The sequence below is a fragment of the Budorcas taxicolor genome, chromosome 11 (assembly GCF_023091745.1).
Source record: "Budorcas taxicolor isolate Tak-1 chromosome 11, Takin1.1, whole genome shotgun sequence".
In the NCBI taxonomy this organism is placed as follows: domain Eukaryota; kingdom Metazoa; phylum Chordata; class Mammalia; order Artiodactyla; family Bovidae; genus Budorcas; species Budorcas taxicolor.
Window position 1 is genome coordinate 29,362,254 of NC_068920.1, and position 25,126 is coordinate 29,387,379.

At 41.7% G+C, this 25,126-nt stretch overlaps 4 non-coding genes across 4 annotated transcripts; 2 read left to right on the top strand and 2 right to left on the bottom strand.

Annotated features, from left to right (window-relative positions):
- Positions 1–928: 928 nt before the first annotated feature.
- Positions 929–1,001, bottom strand: TRNAM-CAU (transfer RNA methionine (anticodon CAU)). The gene has a single exon. It is a non-coding gene; the product is annotated as a tRNA-Met (tRNA).
- A 3,925-nt stretch (positions 1,002–4,926) lies between these two features.
- Positions 4,927–4,999, bottom strand: TRNAR-ACG (transfer RNA arginine (anticodon ACG)). The gene has a single exon. It is a non-coding gene; the product is annotated as a tRNA-Arg (tRNA).
- Positions 5,000–16,087: 11,088 nt separating this feature from the next.
- On the top strand, positions 16,088–16,181 carry TRNAI-UAU (transfer RNA isoleucine (anticodon UAU)). Its single transcript has 2 exons — positions 16,088–16,125; positions 16,146–16,181. It is a non-coding gene; the product is annotated as a tRNA-Ile (tRNA).
- Positions 16,182–21,648: 5,467 nt separating this feature from the next.
- On the top strand, positions 21,649–21,730 carry TRNAS-GCU (transfer RNA serine (anticodon GCU)). Its single transcript has one exon. It is a non-coding gene; the product is annotated as a tRNA-Ser (tRNA).
- The last annotated feature ends 3,396 nt before the right edge of the window (positions 21,731–25,126 follow it).

The window sequence follows — 25,126 nt, forward strand, 5'->3', positions numbered from 1 at the left end:
TCAGGACACTTTCTAGAATGTGGTGCAGATTAGATCTACAGAAACTACCCCAGATCTACAGGTTAGATCTACAAAAGCTAACCCACTGTCTCCTCCTATGCTGCTGCTAAGTCACTTCAGTCGTGTCTGACTCTGTGCGACCCCATAGATGGCAGCCCACCAGGCTTCCCCGTCCCTGGGATTCTCCAGGCAAGAACACTGGAGTAGGTTGCCATTTCCTTCTCCAATGCATGAAAGTGAAAAGTCAAAGTGAAGCCGCTCAGTCGTGTCCGATCCTGCCTTATTTCCAAAATCTTGTAACAATCACAGTTGTTTTTACAGAGACATACACAATGAGTGGGAGAGCCCCAAATTCTCAACTGCACCCAGAACAGTGCATTAACAATATATATTTGTTACATGATTTAAAAAATAAATGATTTTACCCTTCCCCATATCTTAACTGTGGTTGGACAATCTTTAGAGCATGAATTTGGAAGAGAAAACTTCCGTTGCTTCTCCCACCAGGAGGAGAGGAAGATCAAAAATATACTATAGCTTTTATTTTCTGGTGTAATCTAAATTTCTTGTCCATTTCACTCAAACTGCTGGGAGGTGCAACAAACTAGAAAATTGATTCCATTTTCTTGAATGAATATTGAATACTGGAACATCCACCCGGTGCTTTGGAGAAGGAAATGGCAACCCACTCCAATATTCTTGCCTAGAGAATCCCGTGGACAGAGGAGCCTGGTGGGCTGCCATCTATGGTGTTGCACAGAGTCTGACACAACTGAAGTGACTTAGCAGCAGCAGCAGCATCCAATGCTTATCAGGCAGCATTTGCTAATTTTCTTTTGTATTGATTTCTTTAAGCGCATATTACACACATTTTCTTTTCTTTCAACTTGGCTTTTCAACAGGCCGACTGTGAAAAAAAGTGAGGGCCTGCCCTCTCTGAGGTTTGAACTCAGGACCTTCAGATTATGAGACTGACGCGCTGCCAGCTGCGCTAAGAGGGCAGACAAGTTAATATCTGTACATTGAAGTTAAAATATGAAACAGCATTTTCCAAGCATGTCTACTTCACCTGTTTTCAGCTTTTAAAGAATCTACTCTATGTTATTTGAAAATCACGATGTTTAAGTCAATGCCGCATGGGTAGGATTCCATATTTATGAAAGGTAGAATCCATGTCTTTCCAGTATTCAACCTAAGACAGGACCATATATACTTCAGTACTAAAGACAATTCATTGTGTCTGTCTTTTGCTGGTCTTGTGTTTGAAAGACATCGTGTTTCCTGCTCTCAACCAAGCTTACATCTTTCATGATCTTTGTTGAAGAAACGTAGAAGGTGCTCAGTTAATATTTCTTCTCTGACTGACTGAATCAGTATCCCTCAAATTTGTCTATAGTCCATACTTCTCTATCTTTACTTCTCTGCTTGCATCTATGTGACTGGAGACATTCTTCCCTACAAAAACATAAACTGAACTTAATTTTAAAAAATTTTCCTTTTTTTCAACTTTATATGCTATTAATTATGCTAAGAGATTTATGGAGATTATGTCATGTAGTCTAATTGAGTTTTGGCAACAAAACTATTTATTGTAGTTTACTAAACCAAACTTTGGGCTGCTAGCCCCAGAGCAGCAAAGCCAGTCTGCTGCCATCAGGTTGTGATGAAGGAAGGTGAAGGATTTATTGCAGGGTGCCAAGCAAGGAGAACTAGCTCAAAAGATTCAGATACCCAAAGTCTTTCAAGGCAGCGTTTTTAAAGACAATGTGAGGGTGACTGTCTCAGGGTGTATAATCAAGGGCTTCCCAGGTGGCTCAGTGGTAAAGAATCCACCTGCCAATGCAGGAGATGTAAGAGACTCAAGTTTGATCCCTGGGTAGGGAAGATCCTCTAGAGTAGGAAATGGCAACCCACTCCAGTATTCTTGCCTGGGAAATCCCATGGACAGAGGAGCCTTGCGAGCTACCATCCATGGGGTCCTGAAAAGTCAGATGCGACTGAGCCCAGGACCGTGCGACAGTGTGATAGTGTGAGGGAGACTGTCTCAGGGTGCATTAAGAGCCAACGTGCAACTCTTTGATTGGCTGATGATGAGGTAACAAGGTAATATTTTGGGTAACAATTGTCAGTTTTTGCCTCCAACGAGTCTGAGATCTCCAAACTATTGGTTAGCATGCAGTCAACTTTTTCATCTGGTAGGAGTTTTAGTATCTGCAAAATAATTCAAGGATATGGCTCATAATATTAACCATATCCCTTGAGGAGAAACTAAAGGCTCAGGGCTCTATTTTATGGCTAAACTATTGTCTTGTTTGACCGCTTTCCTTTGTTTCTGCATTTTCTCACTTCTCTGATTAAATTTGCTCTTTGAAGTTGAGAGAAGATCTCAGATACTAATTTTTTTTTTTTTCACGAACAAGAGTTAGGGGGGACACGGGGTGAGGCTGGTGTCTGTCTCTGGAGGAGGAATTTGGTGTTAATTTTGAAGTTGAATGCAACAACCTCATCCAGCTGGGTGATCAGTGAATCTTTCCTTTCCCATTCTGAAGATACTAATGTGGGGGTTCACTGTGAATTTATGTTTCTGTGTACAGAATGTCAATTGAATCAACTTGTTTTGAGAAGAAAGGGAATCCGAATCAACAGAAATTTTAAAATAACCTCTGCTTCCTTTCGGAGAAGCAATGGCACCCCACTCCAGTACTTTTGCCTGGAAAATCCCATGGGCGGAGGAGGCTTGTAGGCTGCAGTCTATGGAGTTGCTAAGAGACACGACTGAGCGACTTCATTTTCACTTTTCACTTTTATGCATTGGAGAAGGAAATGGCAACCCACTCCAGTGTTCTTGCCTGGAGAATCCCAGGGACGGGGGAGCCTGGTGGGCTGCCGTCTATGGGGTCGCACAGAGTTGGACACGACTGAAGTGACTCAGCAGCAGCAGGCTAATAATAAAGAGATGATAAAGTCTTCCTAATGAATTTGAAGGAGGGGAAAATACTGGAGCGTGATTTATTATTCAGCTTTCTGGAAAACACTTGAGAAATCTGATTAGGGTGTTAGTTTTCTCACAGTTAGGTTGGTTACAACCTGCTGTTAACTCCATTACCTTGAAGGAGGAAAGGAACAGGTTGCGCTGGCTGGACTGACTCCATTTTTAAAAGGAAAAGAATTCCATCTTGCCCTCTCAATGAACTTTGGACTTCTTATCCGGTAACCATGGAGACAACACACCAAATGGCCGGGCAGCTCCCTCACTCCCCGCACCGTTTCCCCCACCCCCAAGGGACAAACACCCGACCAGGCAGAGCTCACACCTAGACTCCCTGGAGCCAGGAAGAGTGTAATAAACCAGTATATAATCAATCATCTCTGTGATCTTTGTAATGCCCATTGATGTGGGCTACTCTGCATGACTAGGTGACCTTCATATTGTGAATTATGGATGTAACCTGATTGTATCTCTAACATTTTCCAGAGCAGCTTAAGAAATTTGGGTATGTGGGCTTGGGCACGTACACTTTAGGTATAAAAGGTTGTTACAAAAATCGGTCGGGGTCCCTGGCTAAAGAGGAAACTCTGCCTTGGACCCGCAGGTGTAATAAACTGCATCCCACTATTCACGCTGTCCTTCTAAGTGGGTTTCCTTCCGGAAGCGTTTGGCTACGAGTTGGTTAGTAATCTGGATAATCGAGATAGCCATTACCTTGTTAGAAGTCCCCTGAACAGAGTGAAGCATAGCTACAACGGGTGGCTCGGTAGAGGGAGGGGTCGGTCCTGATGAGTATGAAAGCAGGAAGGGAATAAGAATGCAAATTCATCAAGACTTTCCTCCTGCCCAGCAGACTTTGGCTCAGCAACTTGGGTGGGCAGTGGTATTGGTGATATCTGTCTTTTGACTCTAGAAATGTACCTCCTATTCCAGGCTTTAAAAGAAAATGTTTGATCTACAGTATCCTAAAAGGCCACAACGCAGCCAGGATGAAAGGAACCATTCTTCCCACTCTCTTTCTCTTCTTTGTTTTCGTTTCTCTTCTTGTCTGTCCTCGAATTCCTTCAGCCGCCTCCAGGGCTCTTTCAGCATGGATCTCAGTAGACAAGGATAGAAAAATTCGTCCATTTACTGCCCTTCTGTTAGCTGACCCGGCTGCTTGAGCGTCCTCGACCCTCACGAGGAGTCACTTCTCGAGGGCAGCGACCGCAGGGACTTCTCAACTTTGAGTCGCCGACCCCAGACTGCGCTTGATGCGCTTAAAGCGCGGTATTGGGTTGACGTTCTGCAGACATCTGCGGGGCAGGGAAATATGCTGGCAGCTCCTCCCAGCAGATCCCATTCGCATCCCCCAATCCTTGACAAATACAAGATCCAAATTGTCCTTGCTTGCTGTGTGAAGATCTGAACGCTTACGAACTGCTTTTCCTCACTCGAGGTTCTTCTAAGACCTGACCGCTGATTCCCACGCGTTCTGCCCTCCCTGGGGTCGCAAAGAGTCGGACACAACTGAGCGACTGAACCGAACTGAACTGCCCTGCCTACTTACGGTTCTCTCCTTTGTTGTTTATGACATCGCTTTTGCTTATTTCGGTGTAGACTTTGACAGCTGAACGTTGGAGACATTTTTGCAGAATTCGTCGAGGATTCTATTCTCTAGAGAGCACTATATTCTCAAGAGGCAAGCGTTCTCAAAAGGGAGAGATTTCCATGTAACAGGCTATAGTACAAAAGATACTAGTTGATGTGCAAGATTCCTGTCTTATTCTTTTGTGTATCTTTTCTAGCCCCGCCCAGGTCATCTTCCCTCCATTTTTGTGGTGATCGAACAAGTCACAATAAAGGTTTTAAGAGGACTCCCTCATACTAAGAGAGTCTCAGGTGGGTTGTAAAAACATACCACCCTACCACCCCCCTAAAGAGGGGGGAGGGAACTTCGAGCCAGCCAGGAGTCGAACCTGGAATCTTCTGATCCGTAGTCAGACGCGTTATCCATTGCGCCACTGGCCCTATCGGTATAGGTGCTTTTAAAACCATCATTAATTAGCCTTTAAGAGGTTTTTGCACTTTCATATCATGGAATTTCTGGATGTAGCCGATGTACATTCGCTCTTCTTTTGATTTCTCTGCCCTCTACTTTCCCAGATGGGACGATATAAGGAATTATGGTCTACTTTGAAGCCTCATTATAGGAATAACCTTCCAGCCTAAAGTCCTTGACCTCCTGGTGAAGGGGCTGGAAGGAGCGAATGATGGAGTTCTTAGGACTTTGCTAATGAGAACGGAAGGAAATCGGAAAACAGGGACCAGAGTAAACAAATAAAATAACAGAAATATTCGCAAACCTAATCGAGTCCTTAATTCCAGCCCCCCCCCCCCCACACCCCCCCGCCCCCGCCCCGTTTGGATCTTGCTCTTTCCTTGTACGCCTAGGGTGCAGAGCACACCCCTCATTTCGGCATTTATCACATTGTTGTGAACAGCTGTTTGCTCAGTGGTGCTCCCCACTCAATTGTATATTTCTTAAGGCCAGCATGCTCCGTATCTACAATGACTAATTTTACATTAAAAGTCTGCATGCATGAACGAAGAGTTGAGAAAAATGCCTGTAAGCATCAGGAAAACAGTTTATGGTACAGGTAGGCATCACGAGTCTGTGATTCAATGCTGTCTCAACCCAGATGTTTAAATGGAAGAGCAAAGGCATGCTATGTACAGCGGCAGAATTCTAGTTTCCTGAATATACTTTGAGGCTCATGGTGGCTGTTTATGTACTCAGGGGTGGAGGCTGGGCATGTGTCCATTAAGTCTGAAGCCAGTGACAATCAGACAGTAGGACTGGGCTGGAGCTACTGGCTGAGAAGTAGGCCTTCTAAGTGAAGAGAATGCAGAGTCTGCTGACAGCAATGAAAAAACTTAGTGAACCAAGGGCGCACCAGACCAATATTTTTAATATCATTTATGTAGCTTGTTTTGAGTTTTTCATAATGCCAATGATCAGGAGGACTTAGAATGCAATTCTTACAGAACTATAAGACATCTAGCCTGAAGATTCCTCCCCAATAAAGGACACTTTTGGTAATAGCTCTACAATTATTTGAATGACAGCATTCAACTGACTTACAATGGATTTACTATCATACATGACAAGTCAAAAAGGTAGGGAGGCTATGAGCCTCATTAATTCAGTAACTCTATGATGTTATTCAGAACCAAGATTATTTGAATGACCGAGTCTTTGCATTATGTCATTCTCACTATATGGATCTTATACACCAGCTGGTTTCCTTGTAGTACTTCTGACTCTCACAATATCAAGATAAACTCCAGGAAAATAAGCAGACTTCTTTATTGTATCTCTTGTTAAGAACAACTTCTCTTATACATTCCTTAGTGGATTTCCCCCTCACATTGGCTAGCTTTGTATCACACATTCTTACCTAATCCAAGTACTGCCAAGAATGTGACCACTGTGATCAGTTAGATCAATCATAACTCTGCCTCTGCAGCTGAGATAGGGTCCACCTCCTGCAAAGCCAAGGCAGTATAGAAAAGGTTATGTGAATGAAGTCATGTTTCTGTTCCAGAGGAGGAATAGGATCTCTGCTGTTGTTAACTGGCGGTGGAACAAACAAGCAATATTAGTTGCTATACCCTACACCATTCCCATATTTGAAATAAAATGAAGTAGTTATTTTTTAGTTGTTCAGGACTTTCATTCCTTACCTTGTTAGCTCACATTGAGGTAGGAGACAGTGGGCCTCTGGTCCAGACACTTGGTGTTTGTCAAGTGGAATAAAATGGAGCCTTTGTTCTCACCCAGACACTCCAAGAACAAAGCTAAAAGTTGAGCTCTGCTAAAGAGATAAGCTGCCCGCTCCTAAGATCAAGGAAGACTTCCTTATCTATACACATGCAGGAAGGGCTTCTTGCGGGTCGAAAAGGGAGTGGGCCCCATTTCATAATAAGTGTGGACACACTTATTAGGCCTCTGCGGTGGGATCCATCTTAGAAAAATGTTGCGCACACATCTTGGAGAGGATCCATGGACCAGTCAGATGTGAAGAAAGGAGCAAGAAAATTGGCCAAAGGTAACAAAGACCCAGAAGGACTGTCCTATATAAATGGTTTACATCACCTCCGTTCTGAGCTCCACCACCCTCAGGTTGCCTGCACTCCTCTCCGGGTGTGTATCTCTGCCTCGCTTCTGAGTGAGATAGAAGCTAGTTTTCCATCTAAGTTAGTTAGTCTTCTATCTAAGCTAGTTAGGAATAAGCTGTTTTCCTGTGTGCTCTCCTATACATTGTGCTGTGTCTCTAATAATAAACTTTGGGCCTGTTTTTACAGTTTTTGCCTCCTTGAAACACTCATGCTTTCAAACAGGAGCAAGAGCCAGGGCCACTTTGCTTCTAACTTCTAGCCCCCAGTGGTCTAGTGGCTAGAACTTTCAGTTTTCATCCAGGTTCCCCAGGTTTATTTTCTGGGCAGGAAACTAAGATCTCTTTTCAGGACTGCTCACTGCTCTCCCTCTGAGATCATTTGGTACCAAAACCCAGGAGTTCAAGGCAAACTGCCGGTCCTGTCCAAACCGCTGACTGGAGACTCCTTCCTTTCACTCTCTCTCCCACACTTCTGTGATTTGCCTTCATACCTTACTTGCACAGCAAGGTTTCTTTTTTTTTTTTTACCTAATACTTTAACACCCTCTTGGGGAAGGACTAACTGAACCCTTGTTGCTGCCAAGCCCACTGTTGTCAGCGTCAACATTAGACGTAAATTTCCAGAGCTAACCATTACAAAAAGCATCTGATATACAGCTTATATTCAGTATTTGTATTTAGAACAAGTACATTAGTTGTACATGATTACATGTTGTTGTTCAGTTACTAAGTCGTGTCTGACTCTGTGATCCCCATGGGACTGCAGCAGGCCAGGCTTCCCTGTCCTTCATTATCACCTGGAGTTTGTTCAAGATCATGTCCTTTGAGTCACTGATGCTATCTAAACATCTTACCCTTCACCATCCCACTCTTCTCCTTTTTCCTTCAATCTTTCCCAGCATAAAGGTCTTTTCCAATGAGTTGGCTCTTTGTATCAAATGGCCAAAGTATTGGAGTATCAGCTTCAGCATCAATCCTTCCAATGAATATTCAGGGGTTATTTCCTTTAGGATTGACTGGTTTGATCTCTTTATAGTCCAAGGGACTCTCAAGAGTCTCTCATGATGACATATTAACTTATAAATCAGAATTGTATAAGAGTGGTTATTAATAATGCCATACATCACAGATCTTACCATGACTGCATAGTAAAATGACACTACAGTTTCTGAATTTAAAGTGTCAGAGGCTAACAAGTGTATAACAGTGTAGAGATCTGAAGTTCAACCTTAAACAGCTCTAGAGCAGGGCAGGAGTCTTAAATTCCTAACTCTGGAAATCAGTAATTTATGCTACCTAAATTTGTCTACAAAAGATATAATGTTCACTGATCCCCAGGTTTATTTTTGCAGCTTCTTTATCAGCTGACATTTTAAATTTATTTCTCCATCACAATCTGTTCCTTTCCAGCATAAACATAGTTGAACACTTTCTGTCTTAAAATTTACTGTTTTTTTGTATATTTAAAGATTTTTCTTTTTAATATTTATTGGAATATCATTGATTTACAATGTTGTGTTTGTTTTGGGAGTACAGCAAAATGAATGTTATATATGTTTAAAAATCTTTTTTTTTTTAAAAGATGCTTTTCCCCTATAGTCCATTACAGAGTACTGAGTAGAATTCCCTGTGCTACAGAGCAGGTGCTTATTTCACTCCAGGCAAGCACACTGGAGTGGGTTGCCATTTCCTCAAGGGGATCTTCCCAATTCAGGGCTGGAAACTGGGTCTCCTGTATCACAGGCAGTTTCTTTACTGAGCCGCCAGGGACTTCCCAGCAGAATGGAAGTACAGCAATTAACTCTGGAGGGGAAGTCAGGAGAAGTTTTTCTTGCCATCACATTTGACTTTAATCTTGAAGGAGAAACAAATTTGACCTTGTAAAGAAGGAGGAAATAAAAAGCCAGAGTATTCAGTACTTGTACGAGGAGAAGTTACAAAAGGTCTGTTTGAGGAAAGCAGTTTCTTGAGGTAGAACTACAGTTTTAATTGGCATAGAGAAGAGGAGCTGGAGGAGCAGGAAAAGTAGCTGTAAAGACAGCTTGTTGGGGCACACTAGAGGCTTATAATATACCAGCAATATTAGTTTTTTCTAGATATGGTGGTTAATTTCTTATCCTTCCAACTGTACATATTTTGATAATTTTTGCTTATGTGACATGTATGAGATGCATCACAATAAAAAAAATTAAAACGTTTCAAAAGATAGGTTGGTGCCAATTTGTAAATACCTTTATTTGTCAAGATAATCAAGATAAAAAATTTATCCTGAAGACAGAAGAAGGCAAAATAGGTCTTCAAGGAGAACATTCTCAGCTCTGGGTTTGAGGAAGATCAAATTGGGCAGTATTCGTAGAGGTAGATCAAAGTGCAGGGAGAGGCCACGTGTAGAGACACCATGGTCTGAGCAGGAATGACAAAGGCCTGGTCCAGATAACTAGGTGTGAGGAGGGCTCAGAGAGGGGAACAGAGGTTTGGTTGAGGTGGAAGTGACAGGCTTTGATGATTCATTGAAAGTGACGAACAAATGGAATTTAGGGTAGTGGATCTGTGGACTTTAGTATTTATGGATCAGGAAATTCCATTAACCTTTAATAAATAGTGGGGGGAAAGTATCTTGAAGGAAATGAGTTCCAATTCCAGTCCCCAACATCTCTCATGCAACCCTACTTATATCAGAACTTTCTGTGAGTCTATGAGTCACCTCTGCATCTTTTCCAATATATTCATTTTATGTTGTTGTTGAGGTAGTTTGGATAAGGTTTTGTTACATGCAACAACATATTAGTCTGAAGAATACAAAAGGCCTGAACAATACAGTAGTTAAAAGCTTCCACTCATAAAATTCCTCAGGGAAATTTTTTAATCAAAACTAAGTCTTCACAAGAGAAAGTTTTGTTACTGTTTCAAAAAAAAAAAAAAAAATCTATTTCCAGAAGACCAGGAATACCAGTGAGAGGGTTGGGAGGTCTTCAAGGTGAGGCAAAGTTTTTTCGCTTCAAGTCCCCAGAGCCAAACACACTCAGCCATCCCCACATCCCAACTGTGTCTTCTCTCTAATGAAAGATCTGAGTTCCTGGAATCCTAATCCATATCTGAATAATGATTAGTAACAAGTCAATTCTTTCTAGTCTTAGTAATTAAACAACAGTGTGTGCATAGCTGTGAAGTCTTGAATTACAGGGTAGACATGATTTTTCTTCAGAAATTAGCCTTCTCACCATCACTGACGTTGGGCTAGCCATCTCTACCCGGTATCCTTTCTGTGACTGAGTTCCCATTGTCCACTGAGAGTTGCATGGGTTTCACTTGGATTGGTTGTACTAAGACACACTGAAGCCAACAATGATGGGTGCTGCACAAGCAGAGAATTCCTGAGGAAAGGGTGATTATGTTGAAGATGAAAATGACTATAACTTGATATTTACTATGCAATTTAGTTTCTAAACAGGATTAACAAACGACAGTATGGTCTAGGACCTAAAGTACCAATCTGTCAATACCAATCTTCACCCCACTCACCCTTTACTCTACTACAATCTTTCTTATAATTTCTCTCTCAATCTCCAAGACATGATTCTTACAGTATGTACAGGAGAATGGATTCTATGTCTTCTATAAAGGCAACATTCTAACACTGTAGAGTAGGAGGAGCTGCAATGAGCAAATGAGATATCATTGCACCAAATCCATGTCTGAAATTTAGCAGTACTCAAGTGAAATACTTGAGACTTGAGACACCATAAATATAATTGTTCTGAATTCAGTACCTACCCCCACAAACTCCCTAAGCCCTAAGAACACTCACCAGATAAGAAAAACAGTATGGTGCTGAATATGAGGAGGAAAGAGGGGTAGAGAAAGGTGATTTTCATGTTCTTATAAATGTTAGTTGTTTTCAAAATATACAGATAATGCAGTAGTAGTGCAAGGAACACACAGATACCTGTTTTGCAGAAAAAAAAAGGAGGGGGGTGGACAAAAACCCATCTGGTTAGTTTAATCTGTGACCATAGGGCTAATTTCCAAGACTTAAGTTGTTGCTTTAACTCCCCATACTCTATATTTCTTTCCTTTTGTTGTCATTCCATTTGTTGTCATTGTATTACCTTTGCCCTTAACAGTCCCTCAACAGGTTCTAAGAGGTTATGCCAATGGACTACCACCCCAGCCCAGAACCAGAATGACTGAAGGGATCCTCTTCGTTTCATCCCTTACCTGTGATGAAGAAGGTGGTTGTGAAGATGAAGTACTGTTTCTGGGTATCAGGAAGGGAATGCGGGAAGGCCAGGAGTATAAAGCTCAGGAAGAAGGAGAGAAGAAGGGCGCTGATCATGAAAGTTTGACCAAATATGTAGTAGTCTGAATTAGGGAGGGAGAGGGGAGAAAGGCCAGGAGCTCCCTCTAGGGCCCCCTTCCTTCTGGGTCTGAATCCCCAGAATACTAAAAAAGCAGTGGTAGGAATCAATGGCAACTGGTGGGAAGCTTAGGGATGGAAGGAGAAGTAAGCTGCCAAAAGATCTAAAATAGTGATTCTAGCTGGGCTGGTATCCCTTGAGAGGCCTGGTCCCCTGGCTCATTCTGAAATGAGCCACTGTTACTGGTGGGCTTATAATTGCTTCCTTCAGGTATGCTGGGGCAGAAAAAGAGGTTGAAACTTCTGGGAAGGGACAGGGTTGAAGCAGGGCTCTCCCTTTCAAGGCCAGAACTTACTTGATTTTGATGGTGGAACCCAACATTTGATCTCATCACTGCATATTGCAAAGAGAGCACTGAATAAGGATTGGTTTGAGTTTTCTATCTTCACCCAGGTTGAGAGGTTGAAGGCCCACCACAGAAGGGCAGAACCAGTGAAACTGCAGATGAGGATAAGAACTCGGTATGGTTTAACTATCCCACATTTCACACAAAAGGGTGCTGACTGAAAAAAGGGAAAGGGGAGGCAAATGAGTTAGATGCCCTCAGTTACTTTGGGATTTCTCTCCATTCTGAAACACCCATACAAGCCCATATAAGTCCAACCTCCTTGCCTTTCATAACCAGGCTTGCAGAACTCCCTTTCTCATCTCTTAACCAAATCCTCCCCAGGTCACAGACTGACCCTATGTCCCTCACCAACAAGAACTGATATGTTTCTCCTTTTTTTCTGTATATCGTGTCTAAACCACTTGGACACAACCATCCACAACTCTGTTTTGTTACTATGCTTTTCCTGGGTGGCTGGGTATTGTGTCTCACCGCCCACACTAGAAGTCCCTGGAGAACAATAGCATTGAATTCTTAATTTTCCACTACGTTTAGCATAGTGCTTTACATGTAGCAAGATCTCAGTGAATATTTGTTAACAGAAAGGAAAAAAAAATGTGCACACCAAATACATTCCCTAGTAATGTCAAGAGAAGTAAAAATTTTCCTATGCTCTGCAGTCTCAACATTGCCCTCCATCATCACTCCCCTCAAATCATAGCCCCTTTCCCCTCTTTTTTCACTGTCAAAGATCCAAGATTACCTTTTCTCTTATTTCTTCTTTTAATATTTCTGTTTCAGTTTTCATCTTATGATTACATTTTGTTTTCTATAGTACTTTTTAACACTGAGGCCCATCCTAGCCTTCTCTTCAAGAGTAGAACCTTGTGGTCCCTTCCTATCTCCTCATTGGCAGAAATGTTTAGTGACATCATAAGTATGTGAACTCTACATGCCAACAGAAATGTGAGATCCTATCCTGCTGGCCCTGTTTTTTAAAAAAAATATGTCATTTCCCACCCTTCCACCCAGCAATGCCTTTGTTTTCTTTGGTACACGCGTGCCTCAGAAGTTATGGCTTGTGCCCTTAGTTCTGACTTCTAATATGGAATAGGCAGGAATACTATATCTCTGCACAAGATTAAAGAATCCTTGATAGAGAGAAAACAGGATAATCAGGGAAATAATTGAAAGATTTAAGTGGAAACCAGTTTTGTGTTAACAGTACAGTGGTTCACACTACACTCTTCAATTCCTTCACCCAAATGATGAAGACATGAAATACTTTCTAATCTCAACCTTGTTGTCTAACATACCACTTGGCAATGATGGACACTCTGTGTGTTTTTTGATAAATGAATTAACAAATAAATGGATAAATGAAAGTGAGACAAAACAGAGGGCTCCTAAGAACCTCTGTTTAAAAATTTCTTAAATGTAAGCTCTGGAAAGGCAGAGATTTTGTCTATTCTATTCACTTATGGATTCTGGCACAAGGCAGGTGTTAAGTAAATCTTTGTTCAATGAATGACTAATCTAGGAGCAAAAGGATCATCTTTAGGACAGAGGGTTGATATATCTGTTAGTTTCTCTTAGTTGAATTTTTGTTGTATGTGCACTATATATTTCTAGAATAAACTAGGCTATTAGAGTGTGCAACAGTCATATATTTCCAGCTTAGAATTATAGGTTTATGTGTCAATCAGTAGAACTATTAAAAGAAGATAGCATGATAATGCTATTTGTTGAAAAAAGGATTATTCATGAAATCAGAGGAAGCAAAGTGAAGATTGCTTTAGACAATCCAGCCCTGAGACCTAGGAAAAGTAGTTATTGCAAGACGATATCTTTAAGACTCAATGTTGGCTGAAGGCCCCATTGAGAAGAGTGCCATATTTTATCCTGAGCTTTGAACTGACCCCAGAAAACAAAGTACATGGGTAAACAGATTTCTGTTAATGTCAGAAAAGGAATAAAGGGAAACTATAAATATATTTAGCAAGCAAATTGTTTACTTTAAACAGTTGTCATTTACTCTCTCCCTTATAGACAACCTCTCGGTCTAAATATTTAAAAAAATTGTTAGTTATTCCACATTCACTTGAAGCCACATACTCCCTTAAATAAGACAACTCTTTGTTTAAAATGGCTTGGAAAAGAAATCAAGTATGAGAAGCTAGAGCCAGAGAAAAGTATAATCGCTTAGTCGTATAGAGCTCTTCCTGACACCATGGACTATAGTCTACCAGGCTTTTCTATCCATGGAATTCCCCAGCAAGAATACTGGAGTGGGTAACACAGGGTCAAACCCAGGTCTCCCACATTACAGGCAGATTCTTTACCATCTTAGTCACCAGGGAAGCCCCAAGGGCAGAGAACCTGGATTCAAATCTTAGTTTTGCCACTTACTTTTTGGCCAAGTCACTTCTTTTAGTAAGAGATTACTGCCAAATTTGCTGAATGTGATAAAGATATTGCATGTACATTAAAAAAAGGAAAAGTGGAATAAAATTAAAAAAATTCTTATCTCTAAGGCATACAGACTGAAGAAGTTAGGGTGAGATGATATAGGTTTTACCTTAAAATACTTCCACTCCCACCTTTCATCACCTACCCCTGACCACCCAACAAAAATAGTAGTGAAAAGATAGAGGGAATAAGATTAGTAAAATGTTGGTGATTGTAAAATCAATTACATGTGAGTTCATTACCTAATTATGTCAACTTCATTATGTTTGAAAATTTCCATAAGTTTACAAATAGAAATTTGACATCTCAATCACCTAAAGGGCTAGAAGCTAATTTCTTTTCCTTTAGTAAACAATCTGCTCACATGAGTGAAAATGCTGTCTGCTCTCTATTATATTCAAATGTGTTCACTAATACATTTTTAAAATTGTATGACTTTTCTGGGTTTCTTACATATAAACTCCACAAGAGATTGATTGTTTTTTTCATTTATACTTATTCTTTTTTTAATCACAGAAAGTGATTAGAGACTATCATTTATATATTAGTTCAATAAAAAAAACTACCTCTGTAGGATTGCTATATAACTAGATTGAGAAAGTAAATGTAAAAGTACTTTTAAAAAAAGAAGTCCTATATAAACTCTACTTCAAATCATCATCATAGTTACTATTGGAAATTGAATCCTTTGCTCCTTGTTTAAACATCATACTAAAATTTGATATTAAGTATTGCTCCATGGAGATCCCTATTAGCTTATTAAGAAAACTAACTTAAAAAAGTAAAATAAGACAGTTTTAAAGAATCTTGCTAAGTTGCTTCAGTCGTGTCCGACTCTGTGAGACCCCATAGATGGCAGCCCACCAGGCTCCCCTGTCCCTGGGATTCTCCAGGCAAGAACACTGGAGTGGGTTGCCATTTCCTTCTCCAATGCAGGACAGTATAAATATTTACATACCAAGTGGTTTGTATTCTTGCCAAAATTTAAAACCTAGCAGCACACAGGCTAGAATGAGTTATCATTGCTTGAAACTATATACTTGGATTCAAAACATTTAAAAGTCAACTGGGTCACAGCTGGCTGATGGTACAAATACGTTTTAGAGTCAAATACTGTATTCTTAAGTTATCCAAATATTGCATTTTAAAAGAGTCAGAGACTTTCAACAAGACGTATGTATACCTTGGGGATAAACTGTCTTCCAAATCGTGAAAGAAGATTGCCACCTAACTGAAGAGAACTAAGTAAACGTGCCCTGGAAGCCACAGGAATTCTGGATGCTCGCACACTTTGAGATAACCTGCAAACGGCTTCGTGGTTCTCCCACCTTCACCCCCTCCCCAGGCTCAGACAGGAAACCTTCTTCTGACGCTCCAAGGAAAAGCATCCCGGAGAGAGGCAAAAGGAAGGACTCCGGGATCCACGCAGCAGCAGAAGTTAGCCAGCCCAGTCAGCCCGCCAAATGTCTTCCTCGGAATGCTCGAGGCAGTCAGAGTCTCCCGAGTGTCTGCACTTTTCGCAGTTGTGTTCAAAGTATCCACCCTCGTTTCCGCTAGCAGAGCACCCTCTGCCCTTCAGGATTGGTGGCTGGGTGGGGTCTGCAGCTGAACTTCAGTCTTTGTGCTCAGGGTGCAGCTGCAGGACTCAGAGGCGGTGGTGGCGGAGATGCAGGGACTGGGGTGCATAGGCCGTGTAATGAGTGACCGGAAGCAAGACACAAGTGCTCCAGTGGCGCAATCGGTTAGCGCGCGGTACTTATACAGCAGTATGTGTGCGAGTGATGCCGAGGTTGTGAGTTCGATCCTCACCTGGAGCATCGTTTTGACAACATCTCTGAGATGCCTTTCTGCTCTCCTTTCCTATTACATCATCTTTGATGTGTTTGAATTTGTCCTATACAGTTTATTCTTACCTGTTCCTTAGTACTGTTAGAACCAAGCAAAGACTTTGTTGTGCTGCAGTGGGCTAGCTTCTGTAATTCTTTATCCCCCACCTTGTCTTATAAAGTGAAAGTCACTCAGTCGTGTCCATCTCTTTGCGACACCAAGAACTGTAGTCCATGGAATTCTCTAGGCCAGGGAGTGTTTCCCTTCTCCAGGGGGTCTTTCCAACCCAGGGATCCAACCCAGGTCTCCCTCATTGCAGGCGGATTGCCACAAGGAAAGCCCCCTTGTATTGTAAGCTGATTTCTAATAAAGAACATCCACCCCCATCTTTGGTCTTGTAACCCTCGTTCTTCAGGTATCCTCTGGCGGGTACTTGAAAATCGCTAACTAATTTGTGATCACTAACCTAGAGCCAGACAGCCTGGAATGTGAAGTCAAGTGAGCATTAGGAAGCATCAATACTGCATAAAGTTAGTAGACGTCATGAAATTCCAGTTGAGCTATTTCAAATCCTAAAAGATGATGCTGTGAAAGTGCTGCATTCAATATGCCATCAAATTTGGAAATCTCAGCAGTGGCCACAGAACTGTAAAAGGTCAGTTTTCATTCCAATCCCCCCAAAAAGGCAATGCCAAAGAATGCTCAAATTATCCCACAGTTACACTCATCTCACATGTTAGCAAAGTGATGCTCAAAATTTTCCAAGCCAGGCTTCAACAGGACGAGAACCGACAACTTCCAGATATTCAAGCTGGATTTAGAAAAGGCAGAGGAACCAGAGATCAATTTGTCAACATCCGTTGGGTCAGCAAAAGAGTTCCAGAAAAGCATCTACTTGTGCCTTACTGACTACACCAAAGCCTGTGTGGATCACAACAAACTGTGGAAAATTCTTAAAGAGATAGGAATACCAGACCACCTCACCTGCCTCTTGAGAAATCTGTATGCAGGTCAGGAAGCAACAGTTAGAACTGGACATGGAACAACAGGCTGGTTCCAAATTGGGAAAGGAGTACGTCAAGGCTGTATATTGCCACCCTGCTTATTTAACTTATATGCAGAGTACATCATGTGAAATGCCGGGCTGGATGAAGCACAAGCTGGAATCAAGATTGCTGGGAGAAATATCAATAACCTCAGGTATACAAATAACACCACCCTTATGGGAGAAAACAAAGAAGAACTAAAGAACCTCTTGATGAAAGTGAAAAAGGGGAGTGAAAAAGTTGACTTAAAGCTCAACACTCAGAAAACTATGATCATGGCATCCGTTCCCACCACTTCATGGCAAATAGATGGGGAAACAATGGAAACAGTGACAGACTATATTTTCTTGGGCTCCAAAATTAGTGCAGATGGTAACTACAGCCATGAAATTAAAAGATGCTTGCTCCTTGGAAGAAAAGTTATGAACAACCTAGACAGCTTATTTAAAAGCAGAGACATTACTTTGCCAACAAAGATCCGTCTAGTCAAAGCTGTAGTTTTTCCAGTAGTCATGTATGGATGTGAGAGTTGGACTATAAAGAAAGCTGAGTGCTGAAGAATTGATGCTTTTGTACTGTGGTGTTGGAGAAGACTCTTGAGAGCCCCTTGGACAGCAAGGAGATCAAGCCAGTTCATCCTAAAGGAAATCAGTCCTGAATATTCATTGGAAGGACTGATGCTGAAGCTGAAACTCCAATAAACTTTGGCCACCTGATTCGAAGAACTGACTCATTGGAAAAGACCCTGATGCTGGGAAAGACTGAAGGTGGGAGAAGGGGATGACAGAGGATGAGATGATTGGATGGCATCACCTACTCACTGGACATGAGTTTGAGAAAGCTCCGGGAGTTGGTGATGGATAGCGAAGCCTGGCGTGCTGCAGTCCATGGGGTCACAAAGAGTCGGACATGACAGAGCAACTGAACTGAATTGAACTGAAAATAATTTCCCAGAGGTGAATTAGCAAAATGAATCAGTTGTATTCTGGGTTGTTTTTTTTAATGAAGACATTGCCCTCATTAGCTAATCATCTCCCAAAGCCCCTGCCTCCTAATACCATCGCCCTGATCATTGCATTTTCAACATATGAATTTTAAAGGGACACAAATATTCAGACCATAGCACATAGAAAACAGTAAATCTACTAACATATATTTTCAAATGCATTTTTTGAATAAAAAGAAAAATGTAGTCAGAGCATAATGTAGTCAGAAAATAATGAAAAGGAATTATCAGCTTAAAGTTTATATGATTCTATCAAGACTCAACTTAGGTTTCAGTTCTAATCCTTAAAAGGTTTTATGATTACAGAGAATAAAATAAATTCCACAAGGAATTTTTTCCCACTGCCTTCTTGTTTTCCTCATTAAATGTTATCACTTGCTCTGGATTTGTTCCCCCACCACTGTGCCCCTGTCTTGGGTGCTGTAGAATGGTAAGCAATCTAACAGAAAAGAAAAAAATGAACATTTTAACTACCTCCCTTAAGATACCCAGTTATTCCTGGCTTTGAATCTGCCTCATAAGTGGTTTACCCAAAACTGGAGAAGGCAGGCATTGATCCCACTACCCCTCTCTCTGGCAAAGCTAGTGTTCTGCCATTTGAGCCAATTCTGTCTTCAGCCAATGACAGCAGTTGTCAATTTCATCTCTATATCCAAATTTTTTTCAGACCCTTCAGGATCCATTGGTGACTATATGCTCATCAAAGCCAAATTGTATGGAATGGAATTGAGACAGTTCATAAGCAGCCTTGGACAGGCATCCTGAACCACCGAGCAAAGGAAAGTGAAAAACAGCTAGACCTGGAAGTTACTCTAGAAAAGGTCTAGCTTTGTGGTACTTTAATTTCCTGGACCTCTCCGCAGAGGAAGAAGAGGCCCTGTGCAGGACAACTGGGTTCATTATTTAGGTCTCTCCGATTGCTCTGTGGTTCTCTTTTGTAATGAGAGCCAGGCCATCACTGAATAGAACAGTTTAGAAACTTCTGGAGATAGAAAGAAAAGCAATGCTCAAGCACAGCCTCACAGTCCAGGCTTTTCCACATGTGGCTTGTGAAAAAATAAGAACTACTCTCACATATTTTCCCCAAAGAAGATACTTGGATTTTCCTCAAATACATTGCTACCAAATAGAGAATGCAGCCAAAGTGTGACTGGCAGAGGGCAGAGGAGGCTGGTGAGAGAGGGCAGAGGTCTGTCACCAGGGGGTAGGTGGTTGATAGTTGTTAAAGACTTTTAAGCAGGCTTTATAGTATGCTCAGGATCTGGGTTTACAGTCCTTGATGTCTGGATAGACAGAGGGCTGGAACAAGCATGCTGGTTACTTAAGCAGAAGACCTCTAACATCCAGGGGCATGGCCAGAGAGTGAGATAACTCAGTTCGAGGTATCTGAGAGCGAAATCACCATGCGAAGCCTAGAATTGGATACCTAAAGAGGGAAGAAGTGAAAGCGATGAGGAGCAATTATAGACTGAATCTTGATGTTTAAATGCTGGAGAAGAGCAGACTATTAGGAAGGTAGTAGTCTTGAACTCGCAAGCTTATGCTACTCAAGACTTGCACTTTCGTAGAAATTCACTAAGAATAATTTTGCTTCTTGTTTTAAGCACCAACCATCTCATTTCAAACAGCTAAATCTAGAATCATTCCTACTTTGTAGAGTTTTAATGACAAGAGCAAATAAATAGAAACATAGGTAATAGCATTATAAACAAACAAAAACTGTTGTCCTCTCCTCACTGTTGTTCCTGAAAACAGTGGCAGAATTGGCTGATTGAAAATGATTTATTCAACAAATTATACTCTAGAAGTTTTGAAATGAACACTAGTAAATATTCTAGTAAGTATTCTTATTGAACAAATGAAAGGATATACAAAATAATACACTGCCTGAGATTAACATTGCAATAATATGGAAAACCAATTTGACAACATGTTGATAATTGTTAAAGCATGTATCAGGCATACTTGAGACACTTAACTCTTTCCTATTCTCTTAATAATTTCTTTTGGGACTTTAATTAGATATACAGTAGAACTTCTCTCCTAACCTTAATTTTTCTTATCCCTCTTCCCTAATTTCCAACTATTTGTATCAGTGGATAGTATTTTACATAGTTCCCTCAAATCTTACTTTCAGTTTCCTAATTCTCTCTTCTGCTCTATCTAATAAATCTGTTTATGTATATGTTTTCAGTGTTTTGAGTTTCAAATTCCTCTTTAATAATTTCAAATACGTGAGTTAGTGTACCACTACTTCCTGAGAAAGGACTATGTATTTTTGACATTTTTTTGTTGTTGTTGATTATACTGTCCTTCCTTGTGAAAAGAATATAACTCCTTTATCCTTTGCTATTAGAATTGACAACAGGATGAGTCATATGGTTACTTTGCACGCCTCCTTGCCTTTGCTCAGGCCCTTTCGTCTCAGCCTGAGACAACCGCATTCTTCGGGCCCACTAGAAAACTTGCTGGTCAAGACTCGCCTTTAATATTACCTTCTTTTCGCAGGCACTTATGATCGATCTGAGTAGTCAGAATTACTTCCTATTCTTATTCGTTCATCTGTCTGTTGTGTTTATTCTTATGAAACAAGGAAGTGGATGGAGCTGAACACTACCCACCTCCCCCACCCCCCGCCCCGCCTTTCTTTCTTCGAATTATTTCTCGCTAGTGGTGTTTCTTGCTGTTTTCAGTACCAGAACGCCTGGAAAATCTAGTGAAAGTTGGACAAACTCTCCTTAGAAAACACTCAGGTAGCGAGTGAGGAGGATCAGAATTCGTGGTTCCTCTGATGAGGATGACCGGGGAGAAGAGCACCGCGAAGCTAATGATTCTTCTCTATGCAATGTCACCCTGAACTTTTGAAAAAGCTTCAGTAGCACTGAACAGAAATTGAGCCCTACTCAGATCCATCGTCTAATTATCCAGACTGTTTTATTAACCACAAATTAGGAGTCCAAATTCGCCAGCTTCGCTAAGGTCGACTCCAGTGGACCCGGCTCTGGGAATCTTTGCCCGGGTGGACTTCCGGCAGCGCGCTCGAACCCGGGACCAGGCTCCCCTGACAGCAAACTGTGGTTCAGTCCAGGTTCAGTCCCTGCCGGGACTTGGCGCTGAGGCGCCTCCTGCCGGGGACGAGAGAACCCCAGAAAGGGAGTGAAAGCCCAGGCAACTGTGTTTCTACCACGTCCCCACCACTTTTACTAAGACTCCTGTGAAAGCTAAGCCTGTTTTTTTTCCCCCTCGTCGCAGCTTTTGCAATCCGGTGCTTTGTCCATTCGCGTGGAAGCTACGTCTCCCAGACATCTCCAAACCATCTCCTTCCTAAACATCATTCCGTCTAGGGTAGACGGTTCCCAAGTGTAAACTCTGAAATAAAGCACACCAAGAAACAAGAAGCACGACGACGAGGTGGCCGAGTGGTTAAGGCGATGGACTGCTAATCCGTTGTGCTTTGCACGCGTGGGTTCGAATCCCATCTTCGTCGGGGGTGTACTTTTGATAGGAGCAATGGGGTGTGTTTTCGAAAGCTTCCTTGCATTTCCAGTTGGGTCACGCTGTCTTAAAGTATTTGTTCAGTATTCTGAGTTTGGCCTGATAAAGGCTACCTCCCTCTCCATTTTCTATTAACTCTGTCATATTTCACTCCCCTCTAAAACTGTGAAAGTTCCTACATTTAGGGCGCTGACTGCCTAGAACAGGTTTTGAAGATTATTCCTCAGCTTTAACCAATCCAACATATTGTTCTCTTGACATTTAGCAGACTCCTTGAAGGAGCTTTTGTTTTCAACCAGTTCATAATTAGGAGAATTAATTGGCTAAGGGTTTTGAACTCTATATAGGCTCAGACAGTAAAGAATCCAGGTTTGATCCTGGGGCCGGAAGATCCCCTGGAGAAGGGAACGACAACCCACTCCAGTATTCTTGCCTTGGAAATCCCATGGATGGAGGAGTCACGCGGGCTGTGGGGTCTCAAAGAGTCGGACAAAACTGAGTGACTAACACTTTGAACTCTATGTATCTTTTTAACCAGTAACCAATTTTGTTTCCAAATTTGTTGTTTATTATTTTCTTCCAATGCTGCCATTCATACTTGAGTAAGCCAGGTTCTTCCTTACAAAGGACAATCTAGTTTCACAATGATTTTAGAATATTTATACAACATTAGAGTACAGGGTTCAGTTCACTTCAGTTCAGTCACTCAGTTGTGTCTGACTCTTTGCAACCCCATGGACTGCAGCATGCTAGGCTTTCTTGTCCATCACCAACTCCCGGAGCTTGGTCAAACTCGTATTCATCGAGTTGGTGATGCCATCTAACCATCTCATGCTCTGTCGTCTCCTTCTCCTCCTGCCTTCAATCTTGCCAGCATCAGGGTCTTTTCCAATGAGTCAGTTCTTCGCATTAGGTGGCCAAATTATTGGAGCATCAACTTCAGCATCAGTCCTTCCAATGACTATTCAGAATTGATTTTCTTTAGGATTGACTGGTTTGATCTCCTTGCTGTCCAAGGGACTCTCAAAGGTCTTCTCCAACACCATAGTTGAAAAGCATCAGTTCTTCAGCGCTCAGCTTTCTTTACAGTCCAACTCTCACATCCATACATGACTACTGGAAAAACCATAGCTTTGAATAGACAGACTTTTGTTGGTAAGGTAATGTCTCTGCTTTTTAATATGCTGTCTAGGTTGGTCATAGCTTCTCTTTAGGAAACAAGCATCTTTTAATTTCATGGCCACAGTCGCCATCTGCAGTGATTTTGGCACCCAAGAAGTATAGGGTATGTCTGCATAAATGTTTCAAGTCTATTCAATTAGGAGAACGATTGGAGGTTTTTTCCCTCTTCAAATTTCAAATAGTTTTTTCCTATTACATTATCTTCTCTTTTCAAATTATTATCTTTAACATTTAGTAAAAATATTTTTTCTAAACTCTTCCTTTTTGGAAAAAAAAAAGTAAAGGTAAAAGCATTTTATTGTGGCAATTTTAAAACACATTGAAAATTAGACATAATATTTTAAAATATCTGCAAACTCAACTCATCTCAGATCTTCAAATAACCCCCTCTACTGCCTGACCTGGCCTATAGGTCTCCTGGTTTGCTTTTCCCAATTCCTCTCTTTGGGAAATTAAAAAATCATCAGGAAACTGAAACTTGGTAGCAACTTCTTCATATCCCCTCCAACCCCCTCCCCCCCAAGCCTGCGGTACCTCCCCCACCCCGGCACTCCCAGTGATTACCATCTTCAAACTTCATTAAGCTTGATTGAAAACTTTAACATTTAGAGTCTTTGGCTATTTATGAAGAAGAGAAAAAAACAACTGCATTAACGGAAATGGAATTTATGGATCTTTTAAACCAGCACCAGTGATCTCTTTTGCTATCTTCTAGACACTGTCTTGGAGAAGGAAATGGCAACCCACTCCAGTTTTCTTGCCTGGGGAATCCCAGGGACAGAGGAGCCTGCGGTCTATGGGGTTGCGCAGAGTTGGACACGACTGAAGCGACTTAGCAGCAGCAGCAGCAGACACTGTCTATCCTGGGTATCCAGTATCCTTCTTCCAGCACTGAATGATTTTTCATTATCAATGAATATGGTAGTTTTAAATTATTATTAAGATGGCCACTTTAGGTTCTCAGATGTTTCTTCCAAATTGTTCCTGACGTTTGGTGTGAATGGAAGGTGTGGCAGGAGTCTGCATGAGTGCTAAGACTCTTCAGTTGTATCTGACTTTGTGCCACCCTATGGACCATAGCCAGCCAGGCTCCTCTGTCCATGGACTTCTCTAAGCAAAAATACTGGAGTGGGTTGCCATTTCCTTCTCCAGTAATCAAAATAGGAAACCTGAATCTCTTGGGGAGCTGTGCTGTGGCAACTGCTCATCCTCACAGTGCCTCCTATTCATTATTAACCATTTACTATAATTGACTTTGGAATGTTTCCGGGCTCAGCAACTTATGATGCATTAGGGAGAGGAGAGAGATGTTCTCTAGGGCTAAGGAGCCCTTTGTGTGTGTGAGTGTTAGTTGCTTAGTCATGTCCAACTGTTTGCGACTCCATGGACTGTAGCCTACCAGGCTCCCTCATCCATGGAATTTTCCAGGCAAGAGAACTGGAGTGGGTTGCCATTTCCTTCTTCAAGAAGCCCTTTACCCATGTTGAAGTCAAAGCTTAGGATGTTGACATCTTGACAACAGTGAGAGTTAGGCTCTGAATACTGGGGCTTGGGAAAATATAAACAGGGCCTGGCTGGTGCTGTTCTGCCAAAACACCACCTAATGCTGCACAGAGCTACCAAGGTGAGTATACCTAACAACTATGGATGAGACTGCCTTTGTCTTTGGAAGGGAGGCTATTTGGGGTAAGGCTGGTGAGGAACAGGCTGTAAGAGAGGAGTCTGAGCTCTTTTGTCACTTACGGGAGAGGAAGGTGCCAGACTCAGGGAAAGAACAGCTGATCATTTCCTAGCTGCCATCCAGAAACATCTGCTTTTTTCTGGTCCATGAAGGAGTTGACCCGCTAGATTTTTCAGGGCAGTATCTGATTTTAACCCGTTTTGAAAGTCTCAAACCAGAAAAATGCTTACTAGTGACACATATAGATATAGATATACAGGTGCATACGTGCTCAGTTGCTTCAATTGTGTCCAGCCCTGTGCAACCCTATGGACTATAGCCAGCCAGGCTCCTCTGTCCATGGCACTCTCCAGGCAAGAATACTGGAGTGAGTTGCCAGGGGATCTTTCCGACCCAGTAATTGAACCCAGGTCTCTTGTATCTCTTGCATTGGCAGCTCTCTTCTTGATGTTGAACCCATGTTCCTTAATTACAGACTTGAAAAATAATCTCACTAGTGAAGACTTAAACATCACTAGGCTGCCT